This window comes from Bombina bombina, chromosome 2, assembly GCF_027579735.1.
Source record: "Bombina bombina isolate aBomBom1 chromosome 2, aBomBom1.pri, whole genome shotgun sequence".
NCBI classification, from domain to species: Eukaryota; Metazoa; Chordata; class Amphibia; order Anura; family Bombinatoridae; genus Bombina; species Bombina bombina.
The window spans coordinates 708,050,330-708,072,656 of NC_069500.1; the positions used below are offsets into that span (position 1 = coordinate 708,050,330).

The 22,327-nt window shown below is 41.0% G+C and overlaps 1 protein-coding gene across 1 annotated transcript in view; it reads left to right on the plus strand.

Annotated features, from left to right (window-relative positions):
• Positions 1 to 22,327, plus strand: part of XPA (XPA, DNA damage recognition and repair factor) — a 54,176-nt gene that overhangs the window by 30,926 nt on the left and 923 nt on the right. The gene's annotated exons all lie outside the window — the stretch shown is intronic.

Genomic DNA, 22,327 nt, shown 5'->3' on the forward strand with positions numbered 1-22,327 from the left:
CGTGAAGTAATCTGGGAGCAGGCACTGATTGGCTAGACTGCAAGTCTGTCAAAAGAACTGAAAAAAGGGGCAGTTTGCAAAGGCTTAGATACAAGATAATCACAGAGGTTAAAAGTATATTATTATAACTGTGTTGGTTATGCAAAACTGGGAAATGGGTAATAAAGGGATTATCTATCTTTTAAAACAATACAAATTCTGGTGTAGACTGTCCCTTTAATGATATCATTTTCTGCATTGGAGCCATAAGGTATAAGTGTGCCCATTTTGTTGAGCCAATAGACCTACTACCTGGCTATAATAGGCCATTTATCTCCACCTCTGGGAGGGCATCTGATGGTCTCTGTCGCATTCCATTCAAAATTACACACATTCCCATTATGCTCTTCAATGAAGTGTCTCGCTAATTCAGAACAAAAAATCCTGTTCTTGATGTACCCCAGGTGTTCCCATATCCTAGTACGAACATCACGGGTAGTCATACCCACGTACTGTAATTTGTGATACGTACAACCAATAAGGTAAATCACGAACGTAGTTGAACAGTTGATACACCCACGGGTATTGAAAGACTGATTGGTCACATAGGAAGTGAATTGTGTGCCTAACTTAATAACCTCACATGCCTTGCAATTTTTACCACATTTGTATGTCCCATTATGTTTAACCCATGAACTCTAACTCTCTGGCTTACATTATTGGCTAGGTAAAACCATGTTACCCAGAGTTAGATTCTTTCTGTAGGTAATTCTACAACCTCTCTTAACTGTATCTTTTAATTGGTCATCACCATATAATATGGGTAGATATTTCTTGATAATATTACAAATTTGATAATATTGATTTGAGTACTTAGTGATAAAGGTAGGTCTACTTTAGTCATTCCTCCCATTTTTTACAGATTTATTATTTGATTTAAGAAGGCTGCTTCTCTCTCTTTTGTTTGCATCTTCAAAGGCCAGAGTAATAACTCTCTCATTATAGCCACGTTTACGCAGCCTGTCCTGCAAGAATGCACTCTCAGAGAGAAAAGTTGTCTCCTGTGAGCTGATCCTCCCTCCTAGTCCTAAGGAATTGTCCCTTGGCAATTCCCTGAAATACATGTTTAGGATGTGAGCTTGATGAATGTAATGAGTTACCTGCTATGGGTTTACGATACACTTGTGTTTCAATTGTGCCAGAAGTAAAATCCATAGTAAGCTCAATATCCAAAAAATGTATTTTCTCCTTTTGCCATTCTGAAGTAAACTGAATTTCAGGGATACATGCATTAAGATACTCAACAAAAAAATCTGCCTCTGATGATGAAAAAGTAGTGACAAATATAAGATCATCAATAAAAAAGAATAAAACAAAAAGAAAGTTAACCACAAAGCTGCGCTTCCCAGAAGTGAACTAAATTCCGCTTTTTAGATGGAAAATATGTTCATATATTCGCTTTAATGGAATCTAATGGTTTATAATTAGCCCAGATGGGGGATATCGGCCAGTAGAAAATTGTATATCAAGATGTAAATATTTGAGCCAATGTGATGATAAATACCAGGCGATCTGGACCAAACCATATACAGTATGCTTTTTAAGAGTAACAGACTATCCACTGATCCGTATGGCTCTTATTATCTAATACAATGTAAATGCAAATTTAAAAAACAACAATGTAACAATGCAAGTATGATTAAAAAAACTGTATTACAAGGGGTAAAAATACTTCCCAAGTTAGGTGTGGCGAGTGGGTGCTGCTCCAGAGTGAGATACAGGGCTATTTCATTTGGTACTTGTATATATTTAAGTTTATCACATATGAGATACAGAATAGTACAACTAGAAATAGAGTCACTAATACCATGGAATTATAATGGAAATAAATGTATGTTGTAAACATTGTAAGTCCTGGATATATTAGCCCAATATCAGTGATATTCATAATTAATCACTAGAAAATAGATTAAAACAATCACATAAGAAATAAAACAATGGAAATCTACCCTTCATAATATCATAATACAAATTTGCCCTTTTCTAAAATGGTTTCGTTAAACCGGAAGCACCGTACATATCCGGTCTTGCCGACAATTTGTTGTTCCTTCTTGCCCTTTCGCAAAATGGTTCCGCGAAACCGGAAGTGGTAAAGAAACCGGAAGAGCTAAATACATAGACATCCGGCTGTCTAGTGGAAGTGCGGTATAGTGGCAACAAACAAACTGGCAATATCGGACCCAATTTTTGGCGCAATTTTTCTGGCGCAATTTTTCTTTTGGCGCAATTGTGACAAACAAACGCCCAATCTAAAAATATAAAAGGTCAATACTGATTAAGCCTCCACATGTCTTGAAAAAGGCCCCATTTAGAGGGCCGAAACGCGTAGACGACTATTCAATAACAAAGATTGAGAGGCTAATCCTATCCAGGACCCGGCTTTGAATGGTAAGACTATTTTCAATAGTCCATACCCTAGAAGCACATTTGTTTAGTGCACTTTTTTCTCTTTTCTTTTTAGGTTTTTATATATATATATACATCTATCTAAGGACTAGGACTTTGGACTTCAATACACTCAAGGATTTTATTCAAATTAGACATTTCAAGGAAGAAATTATTATTTACATTTCATCAGGATTTGATAGATTTTGGACATTTTTATCCATCTGTTTTTTATTATTTATTTCCTTTTTTGTCATTCAATTGTTTACATTGATTACAAAAGTGTTTTAAATTGTCTTCTTACTTGATTGTTTTATAAATTGTCACACAATATGATTTTATAACCAGATATATACCTCATATTGGAGTTAATAATTGGAAAGTCCAATTATTAGAACGGACCGCTGTGTCCATAAGTTGATTGAAATACAAAGTTTATGAATTGTAGCTGATACCAGTTTAGTTGAGTTTTAGGTCTATAAGTGGTAAAACCCACCCATCTTTGATTGTATTGTATTATTGCACATTATGCACAGGAGTATTATATGATTATAAGGAATTTGATTTGTTCTCACAAATATATTTTCTATCACAATTTATTCTCATTTGATAAGAAAATTATCATTTCAGACTCATAATACAGGTCTTTCACTAAGAAACTAATCCTTTACTGGATTCTTATCTTCACAACTACATGCCATTTTTTCATTTTTTATTTGTAACTTTTATTTTTATTTCTATTAGTAATATTACACTTTAGACCCACCTACACTAAGGGAATCCCTTATTGATTCTAATTAATTTTTTGTTAAAATTTTTTTGGTTCGACACATATTGTTCACGATCTCAATTTTTAAACATATGAGCTGTACCAATTCATTACTAAAGGGTTATTTACCCCTAGGATCTGTACTCCAGTGAATTCACCATTTTATTCAAATAACCTGATCTTATCATTTTTGTTAATTTTTATATCTATGTAGATTTATTAAATACTTGTACAATTATTTGATTTTAAAAGTTTGACTCCTGTGGTATATCTTAGCCAGCGGCGCTCCTATATATCCTATTATTTGTACTGTTTTAGCCTCAGGCAGAAAGTTGAAGAAGAGTCTGCCTGTGGTTTTTGATGATCTTAGCAGGTTGTAACTAAGATCCATTGCTGTTCTCACACATAACTGAAGAGAGAGGTAACTTCAGCTGGGGGAATGGCGTGCAGGGTCTCCTGCTATGAGGTATGTGCAGTTTAAATTTTTCTAGAGAAATGAATATGCTAGAAAATGCTGTTAATACCGAATTTATTTAAGGTAAGCCTGATTACAGTGATTTAATAACGACTAGTATCATGCTTGCTGTAAAAGGTAATATTCTTATTACTTTCTCACATTACTGAAAATAAGATAACGTTTGCTGGAAGTGTTTAAACGTTTTTTTTTCTACATATTGGTGATAAAACTTTATTGGGGCCCAGTTTTTTCCACATGGCTGGCTAGATGTTGCCTAGGGATAGTTTTTTATGGCCCTCTCACTGTGAGTACAGGTTGAGAGGGGCCTAATTTCAGGCCTAAATCGTGCAGTAGTTTTTGCAGCTTGAGACATCCAGCTTCCCTGAAGGAGTCCCCTGAACACTTAGGGCATCTACAAAGGGTTTTTGTGCCTTCAAAAGTCATTGTATGTGCAGGTAGGGCCACAGCAGAGCTGTGGCAGTTTGTTGTGACTGTTAAAAAAAACGTTTATATGGTTTTTTTTAATCCGGTTTTGAAACTAAGGGGTTAATCATCCATTTGCAAGTGGGTGCAATGCTCTGTTAGTCTATTATACACACTGTAAAAATTTCGTAAGATTTACTGCTTTTTATCACTGTTTTTCAATTTCTGACAAAATTTGTTTCTCTTAAAGGCACAGTACCGTTTTTATTTTTTGCTTGTTTACATTTATCAAAGTGTTTTCCAAGCTTGCTGGTCTCATTGCTAGTCTGTTTAAACATGTCTGACATAGAGGAAACTCCTTGTTCATTATGTTTAGAAGCCATTGTGGAACCCCCTCTTAGAATGTGTACCAAATGTACTGATTTTACTTTAAGTTATAAAGATCATATTCTGTCTTTAAAAGATTTATCACCAGAGGAAATTGACAAGGGGGAAGTTATGCCGACTAACTCGCCCCACGTGTCAGAACCTTTGACTCCCGCTCAAGGGACTCCCGCTCAAGTGGCGCCAAGTACATCTAGCGCGCCCATGGCGTTTACTTTACAAGACATAGCGGCAGTTATGGATCATACCCTCTAGCGGTATTGTCCAAACTACCAGGGTTACAAGGAAAGCGAGACAGCTCTGGGACTAGAAAAAATACAGAGCTCTCTGATGCTTTAATAGCTATGTCTGATATCCCCTCACAATATGCAGAAGCTGAGGCAGGAGAGCTTCTTTCTGTGGGTGATTTTTCTGACTCAGGGAAGATGCTTCAACCTGATATGTCTACATTTAAATTTAAGCTTGAACACCCTCCGTGTGTTGCTCAGGGAGGTTTTAGCTACTCTGGATGACTGTGACACCATTATAGTGCCAGAGAAATTGTGTAGATTGGATAAATACTATGCAGTGCCTGTTTACACTGATGTTTTTCCAATACCTAAAAGGTTTTCAGAAATTGTTTCTAAGGAATGGGATAGACCAGGTGTACCATTCTCTCCCCCTCCTATTTTTAAGAAAATGTTTCCAATAGATGCCGCTACACGGGACTTATGGCAAACGGTCCCTAAGGTGGAGGGAGCAGTTTCTACCCTAGCTAAGCGTACAACTATTCCTGTCGAGGACAGTTGTGCTTTCCTAGATCCAATGGATAAAAAGTTAGAGGGTTACCTTAAGAAAATGTTTATTCAACAAGATTTTATTCTCCAGCCTCTTGCATGCATTGCCCCGGTCACTGCTGCTGCGGCCTTCTGGTTTGAGTCTCTGGAAGAGGCCTTACAGGTAGAAACTTCATTGGATGATATACTTGACAAGCTTAAAGCGCTTAAGCTAGCCAATTCATTTGTTTCTGACGCCGTTGTTCATTTAACCAAACTAACGGCTAAGAACTCAGGTTTTGCTATACAGGCGCATAGGGCGCTATGGCTTAAATCCTGGTCAGCTGACGTTACTTCAAAGTCTAAGCGTCTCAACATTCTTTTCAAGGGGCAGACCCTATTCGGGCCTGGACTGAAGGAGATAATTTCTGATATTACTGGAGGAAAAGGTCATGCCCTTCCTCAGGATAGGTCTAATAAATTAAGGACCAAACAAAGTTTCGAAAGGCACGAAAATTAGTTTAAGACGAGCGCGGCATCAACTCCCTCTAATGCAAAACAACAGGGAAATTTTGCCCAGTCTGGAGACCTAACCAGGCCTGGAACAAAGGTTAGCAGGCTAAGAAGCCTGCTGCTGCCTCTAAGGCAGCATGAAATATCAGCCCCCGATCCGGTAACTGATCTAGTAGGGGGCAGACTTTCTCTCTTCGCCTAGGCTTGGACAAGAGATGTCCAGGATCTTTGGGCGTTGGAAATTGTGTCCCAGGGATATCTTCTGGACTTCAAAGCTTCTTCCCCAAAAGGAAGATTTCACCTCTCACAATTATCTGCAGACCAGATAAAGAGAGAGGCATTCTTACATTGTGTTCAAGACCTCCTAGTTATGGGAGTGATCCACCCAGTTCCAAAGGAGGAACAGGGGCAAGGCTTCTATTCAAATCTCTTTTGTGGTTCCCAAGAAAGAGGGAACCTTCAGACCAATCTTAGATCTCAAGATCCTAAACAAATTTCTCAGGGTCCCATCTTTCAAGATGGAGACTATTCGAACCATTCTACCTATGATCCAGGACTGTCAATACATGACTACTGTGGACTTAAAGGATGCTTATCTTCACATTCAGATACACAGAGATCATAATTGGTTTCTCAGGTTCGCCTTCCTAGACAGGCATTACCAGTTTTTGGCTCTTCCCTTTGGGTTAGCTACAGCACCAAGAATCTTTAAGAAGGTTCTGGGGTCACTTCTGGCGGTCCTAAGGCCGCGGGGCATAGCAGTAGCCCCTTACTTAGACGACATTCTGATACAGGCGTCGAATTTCCAAATTGCTAAGTCCCATACGGACTTTGTTCTGGCATTCCTGATGTCTCATGGGTGGAAAGTGAACGAAAAGAAGAGTTCTCTATCCCCTCTCACAAGAGTTTCCTTCCTGGGAACTCTGATAGATTCTGTAGAAATGAGGATTTACCTGACAGAGGACAGGTTGTCAAAACTTCTAAATTCCTAACGTGTTCTTTATTATACTTCTCGCCCTTCGGTGGCTCAGTGTATGGAAGTAATCGGCTTAATGGTAGCGGCAATGGACATAGTTCCGTTTGCACGCCTACATCTCAGACTGCTGCAACTCTGCATGCTCAGTCAGTGGAATGGGGATTACACAGATTTGTCCCCTCTACTAAATCTGGATCAAGAGACCAGGGATTCTCTTCTCTGGTGGCTATCTCGGGTCCATCTGTCCTAAGGTATGACCTTCCGCAGGCCAGATTGGACAATAGTAACAACAGATGCCAGCCTTCTGGGCTGGGGTGCAGTCTGGAACTCTCTGAAGGCTCAGGGGTCGTGGACTCAGGAGGAGGCACTCCTTCCAATAAACATTCTGGAACTAAGAGCGATATTCGATGCTCTTCAGGCTTGGACTCAGCTAGCGGCAGTGAGGTTCATCAGATTTCAGTCGGACAACATCACGACTGTAGCTTACATCAACCATCAAGGGGGAACAAGGAGTTCCCTAGCGATGTTGGAGGTTTCAAAGATAATTCAATGGACAGAGATTCACTCTTGCCATCTATCAGCTATCCATATCCCAGGAGTAGAGAACTGGGAGGCAGATTTTCTAAGTCGTCAGACTTTTCATCCGGGGGAGTGGGAGCTCCATCCGGAGGTGTTTGCACAGTTGATTCAACGTTGGGGCAAACCAGAACTGGATCTCATGGCGTCTCGCCAGAACGCCAAGCTTCCTTGTTACGGATCCAGGTCCAGGGATCCCAAGGCAGCGCTGATAGATGCTCTAGCAGCGCCTTGGTCCTTCAACCTGGCTTATGTGTTTCCACCGTTTCCTCTGCTCCCTCGTCTGATTGCCAAGATCAAACAGGAGAGAGCATCGGTAATTTTGATAGCACCTGCATGGCCACGCAGGACTTGGTATGCAGATCTGGTGGACATGTCATCCTTTCCACCATGGACTCTGCCTCTGAGGCAGGACCTTCTACTTCAGGGTCCTTTCAACCATCCAAATCTAATATCTCTGCGGCTGACTGCTTGGAGATTGAACGCTTGATTTTATCAAAGCGTGGTTCCTCCGAGTCGGTCATTGATACCTTAATACAGGCGCGAAAGCCTGTCACCAGGAAAATCTATCATAAGATATGGTGTAAATATCTTCATTGGTGTGAATCCAAGGGTTACTCATGGAGTAAGGTCAGGATTCCTAGGATATTATCTTTTCTCCAAGAAGGATTAGAGAAGGGTTTGTCAGCTAGTTCCTTAAAAGGACAGATTTCTGCTCTGTCCTTTTGCACAAACGTCTGGCTGAGGTTCCAGACGTGCAGGCGTTTTGTCAAGCTTTAGTCAGAATCAAGCCTGTGTTTAAACCTGTTGCTCCGCCTTGGAGTTTAAATTTAGTTCTTAAGGTTCTTCAAGGGGTTCCGTTTGAACCTTTGCATTCCATAGATATTAAGCTCTTATCCTGGAAGGTTCTGTTTTTAGTAGCTATCTCCTCGGCTCGAAGAGTTTTGGAGTTATCTGCTTTACAATGTGATTCCCCTTATCTCATTTTTCATGCAGATAAGGTAGTGTTACGTACCAAACATGGTTTTTTACCTAAGGTGGTATCTAATAAAAATATCAATCAGGAGATTGTTGTACCGTCACTGTGTCCTAATCCTTCTTCAAAGAAGGAACGTCTTTTACACAATCTTGACGTGGTTCGTGCTTTAAAGTTTTATTTACAAGCTACTAAAGATTCTCGTCAAACATATGCATTTTTTGTTGTCTTCTCTGGACAGAGGAGAGGCCAAAAGGCTTCGGAAACCTCTCTCTTTCTTTTGGCTAAGGAGTATAATACGCTTAGCTTATGAGACTGCTGGCCAGCAGCCTCCTGAAAGGATTACAGCTCATTCTACTAGAGCGGTAGCTTCCACATGGGTTTTTAAAATTTGATACTTTTGCTTCTTCGGAGGCTATTTTTGGGAGAAAGGTCTTGCAGGCAGTGGTGCCTTCTGTTTAAGCGCCTGCCTTGTCCCTCCCTTCATCTGTGTCCTATAGCTTTGGTATTGATATCCCACAAGTAATGGATGATCCGTGGACTGGATACACCTTACAAGAGAAAACATAATTTTAATACCTGATAAATTTATTTCTCTTGTGGTGTATCCAGTCCACGGCCCGCCCTGTCATTTTAAGGCAGGTGTTTTTTATTTTTAAACTACAGTCACCACTGCACCCTATAGTTTCTCCTTTCTCTTGCTTGTCTTCGGTCGAATGACTGGTAGTGGCAGTTAGGGGAGGCGCTATATAGACAGCTCTGCTGTGGGTGATCCTCTTGCAGCTTCCTGTTGGGAAGGAGAATATCCCACAAGTAATGGGTGATCCGTGGACTGGATACACCACGAGAAATAAATTTATCAGGTAAGTATAAATTATGTTTTCATCATACTCACTCTGACACGGAATATAGGGTACTCAACTTAGGACTAGGTTTCTGCCCCACTAGAAAATGTGATATTTTTCAAACCATTTTAGATCTGAACAAATTTGTTCGGAATCTCACCCTTCGCAGACACTTTAGTGACAAGCAGAATACTGCCTGTGATTCTACAACGAGAGGGGAGGAAGGTGCCACTAATGCTGAATTCTTACCCACATTCAGTGATATGTGTGATCTAGCCACTCTCCAATCTTTGGAGGTTGAACAGATCACAGGATCTCCCTGTCTACCCATTTCCCCCAGGATTTAGGAATAGATCTAGATTTTACCCTGTGCAATCTAGGGGAATAGCTTTGGATAGCTTCCATAAGAGAGTGTTGGAGGATTTGAAATGTCTTAATGATTCTGTTACTGCTAGTCACTCTAATTTGACAAAAATTGAAAGAGAGGCTTTTGTCTTATTACAGAATATGTCCATAGTGATTAAACAATCTGATAAGGGCGGTAACATTGTCGTCATGGATAGACAAATGTATATTTCTGAGGCTTTTCGCCAACTAAATGATCTGGTTTTATTGCCGAAGGTACACAAGGGTTTGGACAGTATTAAAGGATGACCAATAGTCGCAGGAATTGTTTCTTTGTTTGAAAATCTATCTGAATGGATTGATAATATCTTGCAACCATTGGCCATGTCCCTTCCCAGTTTTCTAAAAGATACAACACATATGTTAAACATTGTGGAGCCTATGCGAGTGATGGAGGATATGAGTTGGCTCACAGTAGATGTTGTTGTGGCCTTGTACACTTCTATACCTCATTCATTGGGGATTGAAGCTATATCATTCTTTTTGGATTTGATGTCCAACTATTCAGATGAAACTAAGAAATTCATCCTTGGGGTCATTAGATTTCTTTTGGAGCACAAATATTTTCTGTTTGAGGGAACCTATTATGTCCAAATGAGGGGTACAGCTATGGGGGCAAAATTTGCCCCCTCATACGCTAACTTGTTTATGGGCTGGTTTGAATATAGATACCTCTTTGGACATAATTGGTTCTCGGACAGAGTTTTGTGCTACAGAAGATTTATTGATGATCTTATATTTGTCACTACTTTTTCATCATCAGAGGCGGATTCTTTTGTTGAGTATCTTAATGCATGTATCCCTGACATTCAGTTTACCTCAGAATGGCAAAAGGAGAAAATACATTTTTTGGATATTGAGCTTACTATGGATTTTACTTCTGGCAGAATTGAAACACAAGTGTATCGTAAACCCATAGCAGGTAACTCATTACATTCATCAAACTCACATCCTAAACATGTATTTCGGGGATTTGCCAAGGAACAGTTCCTTAGGACTAGGAGGATCAGCTCACAGGAGACAACTTCCTTTTAGGACAGGCTGCATAAAACGTGGCTATAATGAGAGAGTTATTACTCTGGCCTTTGAAGATGCAAACAAGAGAGAGAAGCAGCCTTCTTAAATAGAATAATAAATCTGTAAAAAATGGGAGGATTGAAGAAAGTACACTGTGTGCAGAATTATTAGGCAAATGAGTATTTTGACCACATCATCCTCTTTATGCATGTTGTCTTAGTCCAAGCGGTATAGACTTGAAAGCCTACTACCAATTAAGCATATTAGGTGATGTGCATCTCTGTAATGAGAAGGGGTGTGGTCTAATGACATCAACACCCTATATCAGGTGTGCATAATTATTAGGCAACTTCCTTTCCTTTGGCAAAATGGGTCAAAAGAAGGACTTGACAGGCTCAGAAAAGTAAAAAATAGTGAGATATCTTGCAGAGAGATGCAGCACTCTTAAAATTGCAAAGCTTCTGAAGCGTGATCATCAAGCGTTTCATTCAAAATAGTCAACAGGGTCGCAAGAAGCGTGTGGAAAAACCAAGGCGCAAAATAACTGCCCATGAACTGAGAAAAGTCAAGCGTGCAGCTGCTAAGATGCCACTTGCCACTTGCCACCAGTTTGGCCATATTTCAGAGCTGCAACATCACTGGAGTGCCCAAAAGCACAAGGTGTGCAATACTCAGAGACATGGCCAAGGTAAGAAAGGCTGAAAGACGACCACCACTGAACAAGACACACAAGCTGAAACGTCAAGACTGGGCCAAGAAATATCTGAAGACTGATTTTTCTAAGGTTTTATGGACTGATGAAATGAGAGTGAGTCTTGATGGGCCAGATGGATGGGCCCGTGGCTGGATTGGTAAAGGGCAGAGAGTTCCAGTCCGACTCAGACGTCAGCAAGGTGGAGGTGGAGTACTGGTTTGGGCTGGTATCATCAAAGATGAGCTTGTGGGGCCTTTTCGGGTTGAGGATAGAGTCAAGCTCAACTCCCAGTCCTACTGCCAGTTTCTGGAAGACACCTTCTTCAAGCAGTGGTACAGGAAGAAGTCTGCATCCTTCAAGAAAAACATGATTTTCATGCAGGACAATGCTCCATCACACGCGTCCAAGTACTCCACAGCGTGGCTGGCAAGAAAGGGTATAAAAGAAGAAAATCTAATGACATGGCCTCCTTGTTCACCTGATCTGAACCCCATTGAGAACCTGTGGTCCATCATCAAATGTGAGATTTACAAGGAGGGAAAACAGTACACCTCTCTGAACAGTGTCTGGGAGGCTGTGGTTGCTGCTGCACGCAATGTTGATGGTGAACAGATCAAAACACTGACAGAATCCATAGATGGCAGGCTTTTGAGTGTCCTTGCAAAGAAATGTGGCTATATTGGTCACTGATTTGTTTTTGTTTTGTTTTTGAATGTCAGAAATGTATATTTGTGAATGTTGAGATGTTATATTGGTTTCACTGGTAAAAATAAATAATTGAAATGGGTATATATTTGTTTTTTTGTTAAGTTGCCTAATAATTATGCACAGTAATAGTCACCTGCACACACAGATATCCCCCTAAAATAGCTACAACTAAAAACAAACTAAAAACTACTTCCAAAACTATTCAGCTTTGATATTAATGAGTTTTTTGGGTTCATTGAGAACATGGTTGTTGTTCAATAATAAAATTAATCCTCAAAAATACAACTTACCTAATAATTCTGCACTCCCTGTAGACCTACCTTTATCACTAAGTACGCAAATCAATATTATCAAATTTGTAATATTATCAAGAAATATCTACCCATATTATATGGTGATGACCTATTAAAAGATACAGTTAAGAGAGGTTGTAGATTTACCTACAGAAGGAATCTAACTCTGGGTAACATGGTTTCACCTAGCCAATTGCGTAAGCCAGAAAGTCTGAGTTCATGGCTTAGACATAATGGGACATAAAAATGTGGTAAAAATTGCAAGGCATGTAAAGGTTATCAAGGTAGGCACACAATTCACTTCCTATGTGACCAATCAGTCTTTCAATACCCGTGGGTGTATCAACTGTTCAAGTTTGTGATTTACCTTATTGGTTGTACGTATCACAAATTACAGTACGTGGGTATGACTACCCGTAATGTTCGTACTAGAATACAGGAACACCTGGGGTACATCAGGAACAGGATTTTTTTTGTTCTGAATTAGCGAGACACTTCATTGAAGAGCATAATGGGAACGTGTGTAATTTTGAATGGAATGCGATAGATGCCCTCCCAGAGGTGGAGATAAATGGCCTATTTTAGCCAGGCAGGAGGTCTATTGGATCAACAAAATGAGCACACTTATACCTTATGGTTTCAATGCAGAAAATGATATCATTAATATCTGGGAATGCTAATATTGTTTTCCACTTGGTTTAGTAACCTTATTTCATTTCGTTACAGCTTTACATTGTATACATTGATATATATGTATTTTAGGATTAATATTTTGCTTATTGGGTTGGTTCCTCATATATGTAAATATACCTACTCTTGAAATTGATCAGTTTAAGCAGTGTATGTTGCATTAATATGTGCTTGGGTTTCCATGATTTATTTTACCTTTGCATGCCTATGCATTCTATATGAGCTCAAATGTATATGTCATCTTAATTATGTATGATATGCATTCAGGAAACTGACCTATGCAACTGATGATACATTGTATTTATTTACCTTACCGTTTCAACTCTGTATTATGTACATGTTTCATGTACACAGCATCGCTGTCATATAGAATTGTACACTAATCTAGTGCTATTTCTCTTGTAAGATGTATCGAGTCCACAGATTCATCCATTACTTGTGGGATATTCTCCTTCCCAACAGGAAGTGGCAAAGAGAGCACCCACAGCAGAGCTGCCTATATAGCTCCCCCCTTAACTCCACCCCCCAGTCATTCTCTGCCTACTCTAACTACTAGGAAATGGTAATGAGTGTGGTGACAAAAATGTTAGTTTTTTATTTTCTGAGATCTCACCGGTGGAAGGTGAACATATAGAAGAGTTTTCTCTTCCCTCAAACAAGAGTTTCCTTCTAGGAACTCTGATAGACTCGGTGGAAATAAAAAAAATTCTGACGGAGGTCAGAAAATCGAAGATCTTAACCACTCGCCGAGCTCTTCATTTCATTCCTCGGCCATCAGTGGCTCAGTGTATGGAGGTAATCGGTCTCATGGTAGCGGCAATGGACATAGTTCCTTTTGCCCGCCTACATCTCAGACCACTGCAACTAAGCATGCTCAAACAGTGGAATGGGGATTATGCAGATTTATCTCCTCTACTGCATCTGGACTAGGAGACCAGAGATTCTCTTCTCTGGTGGTTGTCTCAGGACCACCTGTCTCAGGGAATGTGTTTCCACAGGCCAGAGTGGCTCATAGTAACGACAGATGCCAGCCTGTTAGGCTGGGGTGCAGTCTGGAACTCCCTGAAAGCTCAGGGCTTATGGTCTTGGGAGGAATCGATTCTTCCGATAAACATTCTGGAACTGATAGTGATTTTCAATACGCTTCAGGCGTGGCCTCAGCTTGCTGCGGACAAATTCATCAGGTTTCAGTCGGACAACATCACGACTGTAGCTTATATCAATCATCAGAGAGGAACAAGGAGTTCTCTAGAGATGATGGAAGTTACCAAAATAATTCGATGGCATCTATCAGCGATCCACATACCAGGAGTAGAGAACTGGGAGGCGGATTTCCCAGATGAAAAGTCTTTCCTGAGTCGTCAGACTTTTCATCTGGGGGAGTGGGAACTTCATCCGAAGGTGTTTGCCCAGCTAATTCAGCTATGGGGCACACCAGATTTGGATCTGATGGCGTCCCTTCAGAATGCCAAACTACCTCGTTACGGGTCCAGGTCTCAGGATCCCAAGGCGGTGCTGATAGATGCTCTAGCAGTGCCTTAGTTTTTCAATCTGGCTTATGTATTCCCACCGTTTCCTCTCCTCCCATGTCTGGTTGCCAGAATCTAGCAGGAGAGAGCTGGATACACAGGTGCTGGAGATAATCTATTCTAAAACTGCTGTCTTCTCATGTAGTCTCTTTCTCCCAGTATTTTCTAGGTTACAGGATGACAAGAAAGCAAGTGTTGAATGCCTTTGTACGTAATGCACCACCTAATCAAAATGTTATTTGCTTTCAAAGTCACAAATGCTATGTGTTGCCTAAGCAAAGACCACGTGAGTTAGTCCATCAATAAGTGTAAGCTTCAGAGTTTCCAGCAATACTCTGCTCCCCAGGGAGGTTGTCCTCACAGGACGATCATGGAAAAGGGAGCTCAGGATATGACCCACCAACACAGGGTGTTAGCAGGAAAAGCAGGGGGGGGGGGACTGTATTGCTGAATGTTAGGATAGGTAGTTTAACAGCTTTATTTGCTAGAGTATAGGCTTAGTCTTTGTTTATTGGGTTGGATTATTTGCTTATATAGCTGAGGGCTTGAAGGCCTATGAACTGCAGATGGTAGTTGGACCTCTCATATAAGAATCCCTTTCTAGTAGATTAGTCTCAAATGCCCACTGTGAGTCTGGATGAAATCAGAGACTGTTCATTAAGCTTTACACACAATTCTTTATGTATGAGGTAGGAATAATGGATAGATATCACCCAAGTCTACTCTGCTGTTACAGTGTGTCTTCAAGAAAGAGGGGTGGTCTTATTAACTTTCAGAGTGTGCGCTTGAGCAAAGGGTGAGTGAGCCTGTATGGTTTATATGGATGGGATGGTGAAAAATGTTTATGGTCCTTCAGTAGTCACCGTTTGGTGTCAGGATGCTGTAGATCTGCTGGGCTCCGGTGGATAGAGGGTTCAAACAAAACTATATAGGCCTAATGTAGGCCGCTGGCCTCTGTCTCGGTGTAGTGAAAGTGCTACTTGTCGCAGGTCACAGTGAATATACTAGCATCCCTGTAGGAACTATGACAGTCTGGATCTATGAGGTGTATGCGGCGTACCTCAAATATAGCGGTTCTCGCCAAACCGCAACTGCGTCCTATCTTCAATATTCCCAAATCCAGTGCTTTGGCCGGAGGCTGCAGTTGCTACTCGGGTAACCCGTAGCAATCAGCTGAAATATTAAGCTGACTATAGAGGAGCTGGACAAAAACATGAAAGTTCCTGTTGCAGGCTAGCCCCGCCCGCCCCCCTGACCGATCCTATTTATGTGAAACACTAAGCTTTAAGGAAGGAGGTGGTTTTAACAAGTTTTTTTAGATAGCCAAATTTTTGCATTAAATGCAGCTTATTTTTACTTAGAGAATACAATGCGTTCTTAGGGAACGGTGCTTGCGACCCAGTAATGGGTCGCAACCCGTTGTTTGAAGAATCCTGAGTTAAAGGACCACTAAATACAGTAGAATTGAATAACTGTCAAATACCCAATAAAAAGAAAATGCAATAGTACTTTTAATTTTAAATGAGAAGTAGAATATTGTCAGGCAAATTTAAAAGTTAATACATTTTTCCCTCGCCCTTTATCAAGTGACAGCTATCAGCCAATCACTAAATGCATATACGTGTAGGAGCTGGAGCCTCTGAATATGTGCATACAAAAAGAATGTGGACGTTTTGATAATGAAAGTTTTTATTTAAATTTCATTGTTTTATCTGAATCAAGAAACTTTAATTTTGACTTTAGTGGTCCTTTAATCATTTATATTTGGACAAATTTCTGCTGTACTTTATTGTTAGGATGAAAATAATCATTTCCTTTTTTAAAGGGATATGAAAGGCAAGCTTTTACCCAACATCCATGCAGAGCAAATCCAAAATTTAGTAAAATCTTCTTTCTTCCCTGCCAACCTGGGTTGCAGATGGCATCCGCCTTTTCTGGCGTGCACTTCAGTTTTACTCAGCTTATTTGTCTGACATATTTGCCAACGTCACTGTTATTGTTATCCCACACCCCTGAGTACAGTATCCAGATTATACAGAAGTCTCAATATGTTCTGCGCATGCCTGTAGGTGAATGCAAAGTTTGCAGAGCTCATTAACATGCAAATTAAAAGGTATGCAACAGGACAATATGCTAACTGTGCTCAAAGTAAAAATGTATTACAGGTCTCAAGTCACACTAAACTAGCGCAGTTTTGTTTTGTTTTTGCTTGATCACAAACTATAACTCAACTTGTAATACTAGTGCTATTTAGCACGGTTGCAATATCCAATGAAAGTATAGGTTGCACTTGAGCAAAATCGGCCGTGCTAACTTTTCTCTGGTTACCGCGCTTTACCATGAACCTGTAATATCAAGTTGTGTACTAGTGTTGGCACAGTCCCGCGATAACGCATATTGCTTCACACGCTATTATTAGTGTGCCACTTGTTATCTGGCCCTATATGTAGTAGTAACACACAAACTAAAATTGTTAAAATGCAGAGTCCTAACATCTAAAATGGTGTCAACACTGGTAAGAAATATACATTTTGACAACAGACAACCAAAAGGCCTAATGAGTCTGCCAATATTTCAGACTGTAAGCATAATTTAATTCCTAGGATAACCTTATGCATAACTCATAAAAAATGTTTTCAATATTAAAAAAAAGTCTTGTTTAAAAGAACATTGCATTAAAATGTTTAAGACTCTTCCATATCCTATTTTAATAAAGATGCAAGAACAAAGAGTAGCCAGTATAACCCTTTAACCTATAGGGGGAGTGAGTAAATAGTATTTCTCCTACATTGGTGTATCCGGTCCACGGCTTCATCCTTACTTGTGGGATATTCTCAATCCCTACAGGAAGTGGCAAAGAGAGCACACAGCAGAGCTGTCCATATAGCTCCCCTCAGGCTCCGCCCCCCAGTCATTCTCTTTGCCGCTCTAACTAGTAGCATCTCCACAGGGGTGGTAAAGAGTATGTGGTGTTTAGTTGTCGTTTTTTATTCTTCTATCAAGAGTTTGTTATTTTAAAATAGTGCCGGCTTGTACTATTTACTCTGCAGCAGAAAGTGATGAAGATTTCTGCCGAGAGGAATATGATTTTAGCACCAGTAACTAAAATCCATTGCTGTTCCCATGCAGGACTGTTGAAACCAGAGAACTTCAGTTGGGGGGGAACAGTTTGCAGGCTTAACTGCTTCAGGTATGATCAGTCATTTTTCTAACAAGAACTAGTAATGCTAGAAGACTGTCAGCAATCCCCTCTGGGATAGGTAAGCCATTTTTCTTAGACTCTGTATAAAATTGTGGCTTATATTAAGGGCTCTATGCTGGTTGACACTATTGTGGGCTAAATCGATTGCTTTTTAGCATGTTTTCACTATAAATAAGGTGTTTTTTCAGACTTTAAAACACTTTTGGGGTTTTATTTTGCGCCTGGCACTTATTTGGACACCTATTCTAGTCAGAAAGGCCCCTCCACTCTGTAATGAAGAGGGAGGAGGCCTCATTTTCAGGCCTCAATTGCACAGTTGTTTTGCTTAGGCAGTTCATGCAGCTTCACGTGGGGAGTCCAGAGGCATCAGAAAAGACTCCAGAGAGGCTTATTTCCTACTAAAATAATCCCTAAGGAAGGTAAAGGCCACAGTGGAAGCTGTGGCATAGTACTGTAGTGTTTTTAACAAGTTAATTGCTGTTATTAGCTCCGGTTTGGGCATTAAGGGGTTAATTGGTCTGAAAATTTGTGTGCAATCATTTCAAAGCATTAAGTGCTTACTGTGGTAAAAATTTCATTAAAATCGGATGTTTATTTGATGTTTTTTTGATGTTTTAGTAATAAAGTGTGCACTTTTATTATTTAAAGACACAGTAACGTTTTTGTCAAAAATAATTTTTATTGCATTGAAGATCTGTTGAAGTCTGTCAAACATGTCTGACCCTTCAGATAACCTATGTTCTGTATGTTCAAAGGCCAAGGTGGTTCCCCCATTAAATTTATGTGTGAAGTGTGCCATAGCGTCCAAACAGCTTAAGGACCGTACAATCACGCTTAAAGATATAGCCCAAGATGATTCTTTAGCTGAAGGTAGTGAGGATAGCTCACTATCCTCTCCTTCTGTGTCAACACCAGCTATGCCCGCGCAAGCGATGCTATGCAACAGTTAGCAGCAGTAATGGATAATTCTCTCGCAGCATTTTTATCCAAACTGCCAGCTTTTCCTAGGAAGCGTGATTGCTCAGTTTTAAATACAGAAAATGAGCAAGCAGACGCAGGGGATAATTTATCTGTAGTGCCCTCACATCAATCTGACTTGGCGGTGAGGGAGGGCCTGTCTGAGGGAGAAATTTCTGACACAGGAAAAGTTTCTCAGCAGGCAGAGACTGATACCATAGCATTTAAATTTAAGCTTGAACACCTCCGCGCTCTACTTAAGGAGGTCCTAGCTACTCTTGATGATTGTGACCCTTTGGTGGTCCCAGAAAAATTGTGTAAAATAGATAAATTCTTAGAGGTCCCAGTACACTGATGCGTTTCCGATACCTAAGAGGGTGGTGGATATAGTGAATAAGGAGTGGGAGAAGCCAGGTGTACCTTTTGTTCCCCCTCCTATATTTAAGAAAATTTTCCCCATTGTTGACCCCAGAAGGGACGCGTGGCAGACGGTCCCTAAGGTAGAGGGGGCAGTTTCAACGCTAGCTAAGCGCACAACTATACCAATAGAAGACAGTTGCGCTTTCAAAGATCCTATGGATAAAAAATTAGAAGGTTTACTTAAGAAAATTTTTGTTCAACAAGGTTTTCTTCTTCAACCAATTTCTTGCATTATTCCTGTAACCACTGCAGCTGCTTTTTGGTTTGAGGAATTAGAAAACTCGCTCCAGAAGGAGACTCTTATGATGAAGTCATGGATAGAATTCACGCCCTGAAGTTGGCTAATTCTTTCATTACAGATGCCGCTTTTCAGTTAGCTAAATTAGCGGCGAAAAATTCTGGTTTCGCAATAGTGGCGCGTAGGGCGCTTTGGCTAAAATCGTGGTCGGCGGATGTGTCGTCCAAAACAAAATTGCTTAATATTCCTTTCAAGGGTAAGACCCTATTCGGGCCAGAGTTGAAAGAAATTATTTCAGATATCACTGGGGGAAAGGGCCATGCCCTTCCACAGGATACACCTTTCAAAGCTAAAAATAAGTCTAATTTTCATTCCTTTCGCAGTTTCAGGAACGGACCGGCTTCTACCTCTGCAGCCACTAGGCAAGAGGGTAACGCACCCCAGCCCAAACCAGCATGGAAACCATTGCAAGGCTGGAACAAGGGTAAACAGGCCAAAAAGCCTGCTGCTGCTACCAAGACAGCATGAAGGGGTAGCCCCTGATCCGGGACCGGATCTAGTAGGGGGCAGACTTTCTCTCTTTGCTCAGGCCTGGGCAAGAGATGTTCCGGACCCCTGGGCACTAGAAATTGTCTCTCAGGGGTATCTTCTAGAATTCAAGGACCTTCCTCCAAGGGGAAGGTTCCACATGTCTCGCTTATCTTTAGACCAGATAAAGAGACAGGCATTCTTACATTGCGTAGAAGACCTTTTAAAAATGGGAGTGATAAACCCAGTTCCAACAGCAGAACAAGGACTGGGATTTTACTCAAACCTGTTTGTAGTTCCCAAAAAGGAAGGAACATTCAGGCCAATTCTGGATTTAAAGATCCTAAACAAATTCCTCAGAGTTCCATCATTCAAAATAGAAACCATTCGGACAATTTTACCAATGATCCAGGAGGGTCAATATATGACTACCGTGGACTTAAAGGATGCGTACCTGCATATTCCTATCCACAAAGATCACCATCAATTTCTGAGGTTCGCCTTTCTGGACAAGCATTACCAGTTCGTGGCTCTTCCCTTCAGATTGGCCACTGCTCCCAGAATTTTCACAAAGGTGCTAGGGTCCCTTCTAGCGGTGCTAAGGCCAAGGGGCATTGCAGTAGCACCTTACCTATACGACATTTTAATACAGGCGTCGTCCTTTCACAAAGCAAGGGCTCATACGGACATTGTTCTAGCCTAAGGTCTCACGGGTGGAAGGTGAAGATAGAAAAAAGTTCTCTGTCCCCGTTCACAAGGGTTCCCTTCCTGGGAACAATAATAGACTCGGTAGAAATGAAAATCTTTCTGACAGAGGTCAGGAAATTAAAACTTTTGAACACTTGTCGAGTTCTTCAATCCATTCCTCAACCCTCCATAGCTCAGTGCATGGAGGTAATAGGACTAATGGTTGCGGCAATGGACGTGGTTCCTTTTGCTCGAATTCATTTAAGACCATTGCAACTGTGCATGCTCAAACAATGGAATGGGGATTATGCAGATTTGTCTCCCCAGATTCAGATGGACCAGCAAACCAGACTCACTCCTCTGGTGGTTGTCTCAGGATCACCTGTCTCAGGGAATGAGTTTCCGAAGACCGGAGTGGATCATTGTCATGACCGACGCCAGCCTCTTAGGCTGGGGCACGGTCTGGAAGTCCCTGAAGGCTCAGGGTCTATGGTCTCGGGAAGAATCTCTTCTCCCGATTAAACATTTTGGAATTGAGAGCGATATTCAATGCGCTCCAGGCATGGCCTCAACTAGCGGAGGCCAAATTCATCAGATTTCAGTCGGACAACATGACGACTGTAACATACATCAATCATCAGGGGGGAAAAAAGAGTTCCCTGGCTATGAGGGAGGTATCCAAGATCATCAGATGGGCAGAGGATCACTTCAGCCATATATCAGCATTTCACATCCCAGGAGTGGACAACTGGGAAGCGGATTATCTGAGTCGTCAGACTTTCCATCCGGGGGAGTGGGAACTCCACCCGGAGGTTTTTGCTCAGCTGACCCAGCTATAGGGCATTTCAGATCTGGATCTGATGGCGTCACGTCAGAACTCCAAAGTTACACGTTACGGGTCCAGGTCCAGGGATCACAAGGCGACATTGGTAGATGCCTTAGTAGCGCCTTGGTCGTTCAATCTAGCTTATGTCTTTCCACCGTTTCCCCTTCTCCCCCGGCTAGTAGCCAGGATCAAACAGGAGAAGGCTTCGGTAATATGATAGCTCCTGCGTGGCCACGCAGGACTTGGTATGCAGACCTGGTGAATATGTCATCGGTTCCACCATGGAAGCTGCCTTTGAGGCAGGACCTTCTAATTCAAGGTCCATTCAAACATCCAAACCTAGTTTCTCTGCAACTGACTGCTTGGAGATTGAATGCTTGATTCTAGCTAAGCGTGGGTTTTCGGAATCAGTTATAGATACTCTGATCCAGGCTAGAAAGCCTGTCACCAGGAAAATTTACCATAAGATATGGCGGAAATATCTTTGCTGGTGCGAATCCAAGGGTTACTCATGGAGTAAGATTAGGATTCCAAGGATACTATCTTTTCTCCAAGAAGCATTGGAGAAAGGTCTGTCAGCTAGTTCTTTAAAGGGACAGATATCTGCTCTGTCTGTTTTGTTACACAAGCGTCTGGCAGCCATGCCAGATATTCAGGCGTTTGTACAGGCTTTAGTCAGAATCAAGCCTGTCTACAGACCTGTGGCTCCTCCATGGAGTCTAAATTTAGTTCTTTCAGTTCTTCAAGGGGTTCCGTTTGAACCTCTACATTCCATAGATATTAAGTTACTATCTTGGAAAGTTTTGTTTTTAGTAGCTATTTCTTTTGCTAGAAGAGTTTCTGAATTGTCTGCTTTGCAGTGTAATTCACCCTATCTGGTGTTTCATACAGATAAGGTCGTTTTACGTACCAAACCTGGTTTTCTTCCAAAAGTGGTTTCCAATAAGAATATCAACCAGGAAATAGTTGTTCCTTCTCTGTGTCCTAATCCAGTTTCTAACAAGGAACGTCTGTTACACAATCTTGATGTGGCTG